Raw genomic sequence first — 9498 nt, forward strand, 5'->3', positions numbered from 1 at the left:
CGACCCCGATGATAAATACTGTATGTTGTTTAACTGTGGATTCAGACACTTCAACATGTTTTTCATGTGTAATGTATGTAGTTGTCCTTGGCTGGAAAAAAAATACATTTTTGAAATGAATCAAAATAATTGTTTTGCTTTTATTTTAGGGTCATGGATTGAGTCAGGAATTAGTGTTGCATATGCAGTAGAAGTATCACAGTTACTGAGTAAGTGTGTGTGTGTGCTGGTTTTTGTGGTTTATGGGGACACAAATGTGTTTAATGACATGGATATGAGAGAGGTATTAAATTTTGAAGGTGGTTTATGAGGACGCTGACAATCTCTCCATAATTCAAAAGGCTCAAAAACGTACTAAATGGTGTTGGGTTTTTTTAAAATCTGAAAGTGCATAAAGTTTCCTGTAAGGGGTAGGTTTAGGTGTAGGGCAATAGCACATACAGTTTGTACAGTATAAAAACCATAACGCCCAAGGAGAGTCCTCATAAACCACCGATACCAATGTGTGTGTGTGTGTGTGTGTTTACTTCTACTTAACCATATACACCAGTAACAAATTTGTAACCAGAAGTGAGCCAAATCTGACAAAACCACATTTTGTGGATGTCTTCATTTGTATGATGTTTTACGACTCTTTATTGCCATACATTATGAGAAGCCCGATATTTGGCATTTATATGATTTTGATAATTTCATTGAAAAAAACAAAACAAAACATGATAATCATCGAAAAGCTACTAGTTGTTACTAAATTGCCAAACCAGTGTTTGCCAAATTGCCAAAAACCCACTCGTTCAAATCAGCCAATGTCGAGAACTACAAAACCATTATAAAAGAAAATACGCCCTTGGTCTGAGACTCAAATATACCAATGCATATACAAATACAAATTCAATTCATTTCTATAGGAATTCATGTGTTTTGTGAAAAATTGACTGTACCGATATTGCTTAAGCTCAGCAAGGTGGATTTGGGGTGCTGACCATCAGAAAGCTGTTTGGTTTGAAAGTGGCTCCTGTGCGAGATGGCCTTCATGCAGATTTTGCCTTGAGTGCATTACTACAGACTTCAGCTTCAGTGAAAGGCATTATCTACGAATGGGGGGGAAAAAAACTCAGGACGTAGTAACAAGCCTTCCCAGATCGACCCGCCTTCTCTAGGAAGTCACAAAAGACCCAAATACAACATCGCAGGAACTGCGGCTTCTCTTGCATCAATAAAGGTCGCTGTTCATACATCCCCAATCCAATCCTGACCAAAAATGACATCCATGTAAGAGCGGTGAGGAAGAAAACATCGCTTTCCCAGAAGAACGCTCGAGCTCGTCTGAATTTATACCTTGATCATCCTCAAACCTTTCGAGAGGAAATCGCGTAGAGGTATTTAAACCAGCCTTCATCAACTCCCACTTAATTTAACATTTTAAATATCCAAATAGCATATTAATAATTGGCAAAATTGCTATTTTGTTGCTAAAACTAATGGAAATGTGCTCTTATCGGTTTTGTGAACGAGTTTTAAGCAAAAACTCCTAGCTAGGAACTCTTTTGAGAGTTAATAGTGAATAAAAAAATTCATCTTTGTGTAAACGGCCCCTGGTCTTCAGGGCTGTGCAGCCTTTTTATGATGCTCATGTAGTGCCCTCTGCTGGATTTCTTTTTATAGTTTCTAGTTTACTGCAGAAATGTCTTGCATGTCGCATAGAAATAGGAAAACTGCATTAGAAATTTATCACAGCTGTACGTTATATATGATTTGTTTTGTTCATCTTTCGGCGAGTTTTGCCCAAGGTGAGTCCGTTATGAAAGTAAAAGAGTGGGTTTGACTATGTAACTGATGAATGGTGGAGGTTTATTAGATTCATGCTATTATATAAATGCTGGCAAAAGTGCCTGTATTCAATAAATCCCCTCATAATAACCATGAATATTAGTCATACGAAGGCTTTGGCTATTGCATTTTGGGTTGCTGTCCAGCCCTAACCCTGTGAAATACGCGAAAGCTTTATGTCCTGTGGATGGTGCTATTCTTTCCATTGTCAAATGAAGCATTCAGTGGGACAGTCACAATTTCATCCAAAATCTTAAATTGTGTTCCCAAAGAACACATTTTGGGGTGGAGTAAGCCTCTAAGAATGAACTGCGTGTTATTTGCGCTTATGAGAGTTAAGCATAGTATTTAATAATTAAATGTATAATTAAATCGGGTCTGCTTTGGGACTTTTCATTTCAATATTATTTTCAAGTGCATTTATTATTATTATTATTATTTTAACATATATGCTTACAGGACTTGACCATCACATATCTATTTAATACAATCAAGTGCACTTCTTTTTCACGAGGGTTATATTATTTGTTCTAACCATGTCATTATTTACTCATCCTCGCCTCTTGTCTCAAAATGCATTTGCCGTTGAATGTCTATTGCTCAAGCCGAAGCCAGGTTTTAATACGCAGAACAGATGCCTCACAGTTTTGAAATTTGCCATTACGGGAAAAGCTAATATTGTTTATCTCCTTCATGATGAATTGCTTGTGTTTTTTCCTCATTTGTATTGTAAGACGCCTGGGATGAAGGCGTCTGCTTAGTCAGTGCTTCTAAGGTCTTGGTTTTGGAATCCAGCACTGCACATTTTGGATGTTTCTTTTATTAAACGCACCCGATTTATATAATCATATCCTCCTAGACCACTGCGCAAAATGATCAAATGCACAATATTTCAGAAAGGGGAGATTTGGATTGAACAATTTCTTTAATATCTTTACATGCATTTATAAAGCATATCATTTCACGGTGCATTTTGTCTTTATGACTGAAAAGAGGTAAGAGAGCGATCATTTGCTTAACACTCCAGCAGTGCCAACGGCTTGACAAAAGAGTGATAGTCATCTTAAGACAACTGCAACTGAGGGAGTTGCTACAGTTCAGTTCAGAAAGGATAAATGATGCATCAGGATCTCGCTGAACCTTGACTTCATCACTAATTCTCACAGCTCATTCAAAGGTCTGCACAGCTGGTTATGGATAATCAGGACCACCAGTGCATTGTGGTAGAAAGTGGACGGGCGATTCACGTATTGAATATAAAGAAGTCTGAAGATTTGACTCACAATTGGTTTACTTCACTTTCAGCAGAAATAAGCATTAGCATGTCGCTAAGCTAATGACACCCACCACAGACAGTTTTAAACAGTACATTAGAAATATTCTGTATCACTCTCTTTGTTACTCCGTTTGCCATCTTGGATGATTTTTGAGCTTGAGCTTTTTTTGGAAAATGTAAAATAACTGTAAAAAACTGCATATGTTTTAAAACTGGGATGCTGTTTTGAGCTGTTCCTTAGCCGGTCAAACCAGATTAAAACCCAGCAAAGGACCATCTTAAACCGGCATCCCAGCTTCAAAACATCCCTAACCAGCATGTGCTGTTTTTTAACCAGGGAGGGCTCTATCGGACATAGGCCTATAGGAAATAACGGTTTACATTTGATTGTCAGATTCAACAGGTGAACTTTTCATTGCCAGTAACCCAGGAGTCGAATGAATGAATGGATGTGTATATATATATATATATATATATATATATATATATATATATATATATATATATATATATATTCATATTACCATGGTGGAAAGGCAGTAAAAATGTTTTTTAGAGTATTGATTACCGTTTGCAAAACCACAGTTTTGCTACAATTATCATGGTTAAAATATGGTTGGTGTAGTAAAACCTTACATGGTTAATTTGTGGTTATGGTTTAACTGGTTTTTGTTGTTGTTGTTGTTGTTTTTTACGGTAAAATCATGTTGGGGTTTGGTTTGGGTATTTCCAGTTCAAGGATTGGTTTATTCAATTATTTGTTCTAAACAGTTTTACGGTCACACTAACACACGCTAATTTTTGCTAGCATGTTTATTTAAGCAAGCTACCTTGTTTTAATGTGTTGCTATGTTTCTTCTATTTATTCCACAATGAATGTTTTAGCATGTTTAGCATTGCTACCACCTTTTTAGTACATGACTAGAATGTTTTAGCATAGAAACTAGGCTAGCTACCGATAAACAGTTAAAATACATTGTTGTTATTAAGTATAATAGTTATTAAGCCCCGATTACAATTTATATAGAGAGGGAGGTATTAATATGGCATTATACAGTGTCTTAAAGGTGCTAAATGTAGAATTGGCACCGAGTGGTCGAACTAGTTATTGCAGTCGAAATTCAAAATACCGGAGACGTTTTTTTTTTTCACTCGGCCGCTCCTACTCAGACTTGTCGCACACGCAGGTTGCCAGATTCCCGCTCACATCCCTTTTATTTTCCAGCTTCTACGATTGAAATAAATACGCTGTGGTTTCTGCAAACTGGCAACCCGGGGTTCCGAAACACGATTGGGTAAACGGACAGTGGGCGGGTTTCACAAACCAAAACAGCGGCAGACATTCCGGGCCGGAAGTCACATTTTCAAAGGAGAATAATTGACTGTTGCATTGTTTTTCACATAAGCATGTTAACTTAACATGTTTCTTAAGTATCTGCAAACGTTATAGTATTTTTATGCTTTAGTGGAAATCCTACATAAAGCACCTTTAAAGACATGATTCATTATTGTACATTCAAAATGTAAAGCTATACTCAATTGCCAATTTAGGTCAAGGTAGATCGAGGCGTGATGTATGAGTCTACTAATGGTCTTTACAGAGAGTTAAACAAATTTGAACTTTGGACTTTGAAATTAATTGCATTACTTGTTTCTCATATTTGTGCGCAGTTAGGCTTTGGTGGTCAGACCTTGAAAAGCTGTAGGCCACATTTGCAGTATTAAATTAATTCTTTAGTAAATGAGTATATACATTTTGTCAAGCCAACATAATTATGCAATTTTGGGATTTTTTTTTCTCCCCTTCTTCCTCTGTTTGACTTGAAATTGATTCATTGTAGTACCAAAACATAGCAAAAGCAAATGAAGTGCCATAATTAAAAGTTACTTGAGTGAAATATGCTCTCTGATGTGAAAGAGTGACTCACTTGTCCTGGGGATTGTTTCAGGAAATTCTGGGAGGAGGCAGGCTAGCTTTCCCGGAATGCTGCTGTCTATCTGACATGAGCCCAGCTTGATACTCTCACGTCATGAAGTGGGAAGGAATAGTGAACAGCCTGATGAACGGTTGCAGGGAATATGTGCTCAGTTACAGCGCTGAAACGCACCATGGCCACGCAAAACAGCACGTCAAACAAATCTGGGTTAAGCTATAGTTTTGTGCACTGTATGATTCATGTTGCTGCTATTTTTTATCTTCTGTGTGTTTGAGAGAGTCCACAGATGTCCAGATGTTTGAGTCAGTGTGTTTATGTGTGTAACATTGCCAACTTTGTACTCTGCTCTTTATGATAAAAGTGTTGAAGAACTACCGCTCTGGGATGGATCAACACAATATGCAGCTGTGATACATCCTGGAGATTTAAAGGAAGTAGCGTGTAATTTATAAAACTGTCTTTTATTTTTATATCTGTATCTGCATCTGTTTTTCTCTACATATTAACCTCAGACTTTTGTTTGTTTTGTGCTCATCTTGCAGGCTAAATCAGTGTCTTTTCAATGATGAAACAATATTACCTATATTTATAATACTTTTTAATAAAAAGAAATGACTTTTATTCAAGGAGGATGCATTAAATTTACCAAAAGTGACAGTAAAAATATTTATAATGTTACAACCTTCATTTATTTCACCAAACAAATGCTGCTCTTTCAAACATTTTGTTCTTATTTATCAAATAATAATAAAAAAAATAGTATTATGGTTTACACAAAACTGTGAAGCAATACAACCATGTTCATGATTATATATATATATATATATATATATATATATATATATATATATATATATATTCCAGTGCCTTGTAAAAGTATTGATACCTATTTAGTTTTGTTTTTTTCATTTACGTTGCTGCATTATGTTTAACTTAATGTTAAATGTTAAAATACATATTTTTTACACCAATCTACACTCCATACACTACGGCAAATTTATTAAAAACAAAAAAATAAAATGATTCCAAAGCATAAGTATTCATATCCCTATCTGAAGGAGTTGAAATATAGCTCAGGAGCATTCATACTGTTTGTAGATGTTACTACATTTAGGGTCAAGTGAACCTGTGGCAAATTCAATTGAATGGGTATGATTTGGAAAGGCACACATGACTTAATAAAACGTTTCTAACAGCTGATAATGCGTATCAGAGCAAAAACCATACATTGAGGTGAATAGAAACTGCCTAAAGAACTGAGAAACAGGTTTGCACCAAGCCATACATCTGTGAAAGAGTTTAAAAAAGTTGATGCTTCACTGAAGGGTCACAGAAGCATGTAGTCTTGTAAACCTTAATGGAAGAAGTTTGAAACAACCAGGACTCTTCCTTGATCTAGCCTCCTGTCCAAACTGAGCAATTGATGGAGAAGGGTTTTGCTTAGAGGGGTGACCAAGAACTTGATGGTCACTCTAGTAAAGCTTCACGATCGTATGTGGAGATAGAAGAAATCTACAGAAAGACAAACATCACTTTGGGTTTTATGGCAGTGTGGTAAGACTTGATCCTCTCCTCAGTTAAGACACATGAAAACACATTTGGAATTTGCAAAAAAAAAAAAAAGACCCTCGGGTTCTGAGACACAAGATATTCTGTTCGGATTAATCTCGATTCCAAGCATCATGTTTGATGAAACCAGCTTTGCTCATGACTTGCAGAGTACCATCCCAAAAGTAAAGTGTGCTGGTAGCAGACTCATGCTGTAGGGGCTGTGTTTCAGCAGCAGGGAATGAGGAGTCTTTAGAGTAGAAGGAACGCTCTGTGCAGCAAAATATAGAGATGGCTTTAAATAAAACCCAGTCCAGAGCATTCAGAAACTCAGACTGAGCAGAAGGTTCACCTTCCGACAGGACAACGACCCCAAACACACAGCTTATAGACAACACTGTGAATGTCCCCAGGTAAAAGACAAGTATAATAATTAAAGTGCTCTATTTTCGAGCGCAAATTTTGTACTTAATATACTAAAAATGATTTTTTTTAGTACTTAAGATAAACTTAAGATCGTCAAAGTGTACTCAACTGTGTTATTTTAAGACAACATGAATATGAACTAAAATGTATTCATATCCATATCATATCCTCAACCATATCCAGTGTAGGATGGTGTTACACAGAGCACTGAAATGAGCTGATTTCATTACAATCCAAGTCAACGTTATCAAACAGGTCATACATCGCAAAATGGTCAACTAGTAAGCATATTTCATGCTGTTTTTAAATATTTTGTCACTCCCTGTCAAAGTATTATTGCTATTGAGATGTAATTAAATAGATGTAGCTATAATGTTTCGTGAAAAGCCTGTTTCTGGAATTGATGCAATCAGATGATGTCATCAAATCATTCCCATACACCCTTAGTGAGGTGATGCTGGTAACAGTAACTTCAACAAATACAGGCTTTCCGTAAGGTGGCACAATAAGAACGATGCACAAGAAATATGCTTAACGTAAAGAGCCAAGTATGCTTCGTGTGCACTTTCAAACCAAATTCTCCACCTTATTTTTTAGTGCGGAAGTAAGTTAGGCTATTTCCTGCGAATGCGTTCACATGAATGTTCTTCGAAATGCGTAGTTATACGATCAGAAAAAGGGACTTACCCAACATTACTAAACATTACTAAAATTGCGCAAATTAATGAGCATAGGTTCTAAAGAACAACCCTTTATAGATCCCAAGTAGCCACGCCCCTTTTAACCTTGTGCTGTTGTACTTCTTGTATTTCAACAGTGAAGGTCATACAAATTTATGAATGAACCGCTCGTTTAAAACCTAACAGCTGGGAACTTGCAGTAAATGCAAATTCAATTTCTTTTTATTTTAAAGACGGCTGCACATTTGTTTCTCTGACACGAAACGCCTATACGTTTCTATTTATAGCCTATGATGGTGTTATTTCAAGCATTATCACATGAGCTGTTTTTCCCGAATGTCAGAACAATTCCAAACGTGACACTGATTTTGTTCAGCAGTTCAGGGATGTTCATTTTAAGTGACATTTTAGATGCATAACTGATAATATTTCACCAACAAAATAGCTAAATTGAAACCATTGAGTTCTCTCAGCAACACACTGTAGTGTTTTGTTAAATGAATGAATGAATGTTGATTAGGTTGAGAGTGACCGATTTATAAACATGCTTCTTTCCTGAATTAATCAGATCATTTTGAACGAATTGGTTGATTCTATCCCCGTTCCCTACAGACAATTTTTTTTTTTTTATTTTTATTTTTAAAATCACTTGTTTTTTTTAGAATTATATAATTTATATATATATATATATATATATATATATATATATATATATATATATATATATATATATATATATATATATATATATATATAAAGATTTTAGCCAGAGATTTTTCCTTTTTATAGACAAATAATTTCAAATTGAGATGACCCGAGCTGGATCGAGAGAGACATGTAATGCAAAACGCGAAACAAAACCCGATCATTAAGTCTTAGCGAATGTAATAGCCTTAGCAAATTCCTCTAATCATTTGACTCTACCCTTGATTCATTTCACATTTTGGCCTCGTGAAAAAGTCATGGCTTCAAATTCCAGAATATTGAGATATTTGTGAGGCACAAATATTGAGAAAATCTACACGTTGCCTAGGATCAGTGAGCATGAGGAGATCCACTCCCATAATGCTGGAGCGCCTCCCTTCAGAGAGCTGCATGGGAGGACAACTTGGACCCGCAACTCTGTGACTCAAGCACGTCTAAAAATTCTTCAAGTACTACATCTGACCACAGTGCTGAACACAAGTTTATGAGCTTGGATCGAGCTCGGATATGCTTTTCAATGTATTTTTAGTAGGTCAATTATTAAGCTCTACAAAGTATAGGCTTGAATGTAACTCCAGTTATCTCCACAATGACTTATAGATTTATTAGTTAAGCAGACTGGTCATTTAAAAGCTTTATAATAGATGTCTTACATAACAAGTCAAATGTTCACAAATCCATTGATTTATACCGCCATGCTCCGAAGAGCATAAAATGAACACTGAAATGAACAAACTGTATAAATCACGTGGCAACTTTCACCAATGAAGGTCATCGCTTGATCCCAGGAACCCATCGCTTATGTTTGCAGTATTTCTGTACTAAAGAACTAGATCTGAAATATTAAAAGTATTTTTTGTACTATCCCAAATTAGTTAAATTTAATATGGCAATAAATATTAAGAATAGGCTGTCACATCACTCTCTATGACTTGAATAATAATAGTTGTATAATAATACAAATATACTGTAAAGCATCTTAAAGAGATACTGTAATAATTTAATAAGTAAGATTCAATTTTTACCTTGAAGAGCTAATTATACCCAAATTAACCCATAAAAATAACCTGAAATTGCCAGTCTACTGACTTAATCC

Source organism: Puntigrus tetrazona, chromosome 12 (assembly GCF_018831695.1).
Source record: "Puntigrus tetrazona isolate hp1 chromosome 12, ASM1883169v1, whole genome shotgun sequence".
In the NCBI taxonomy this organism is placed as follows: domain Eukaryota; kingdom Metazoa; phylum Chordata; class Actinopteri; order Cypriniformes; family Cyprinidae; genus Puntigrus; species Puntigrus tetrazona.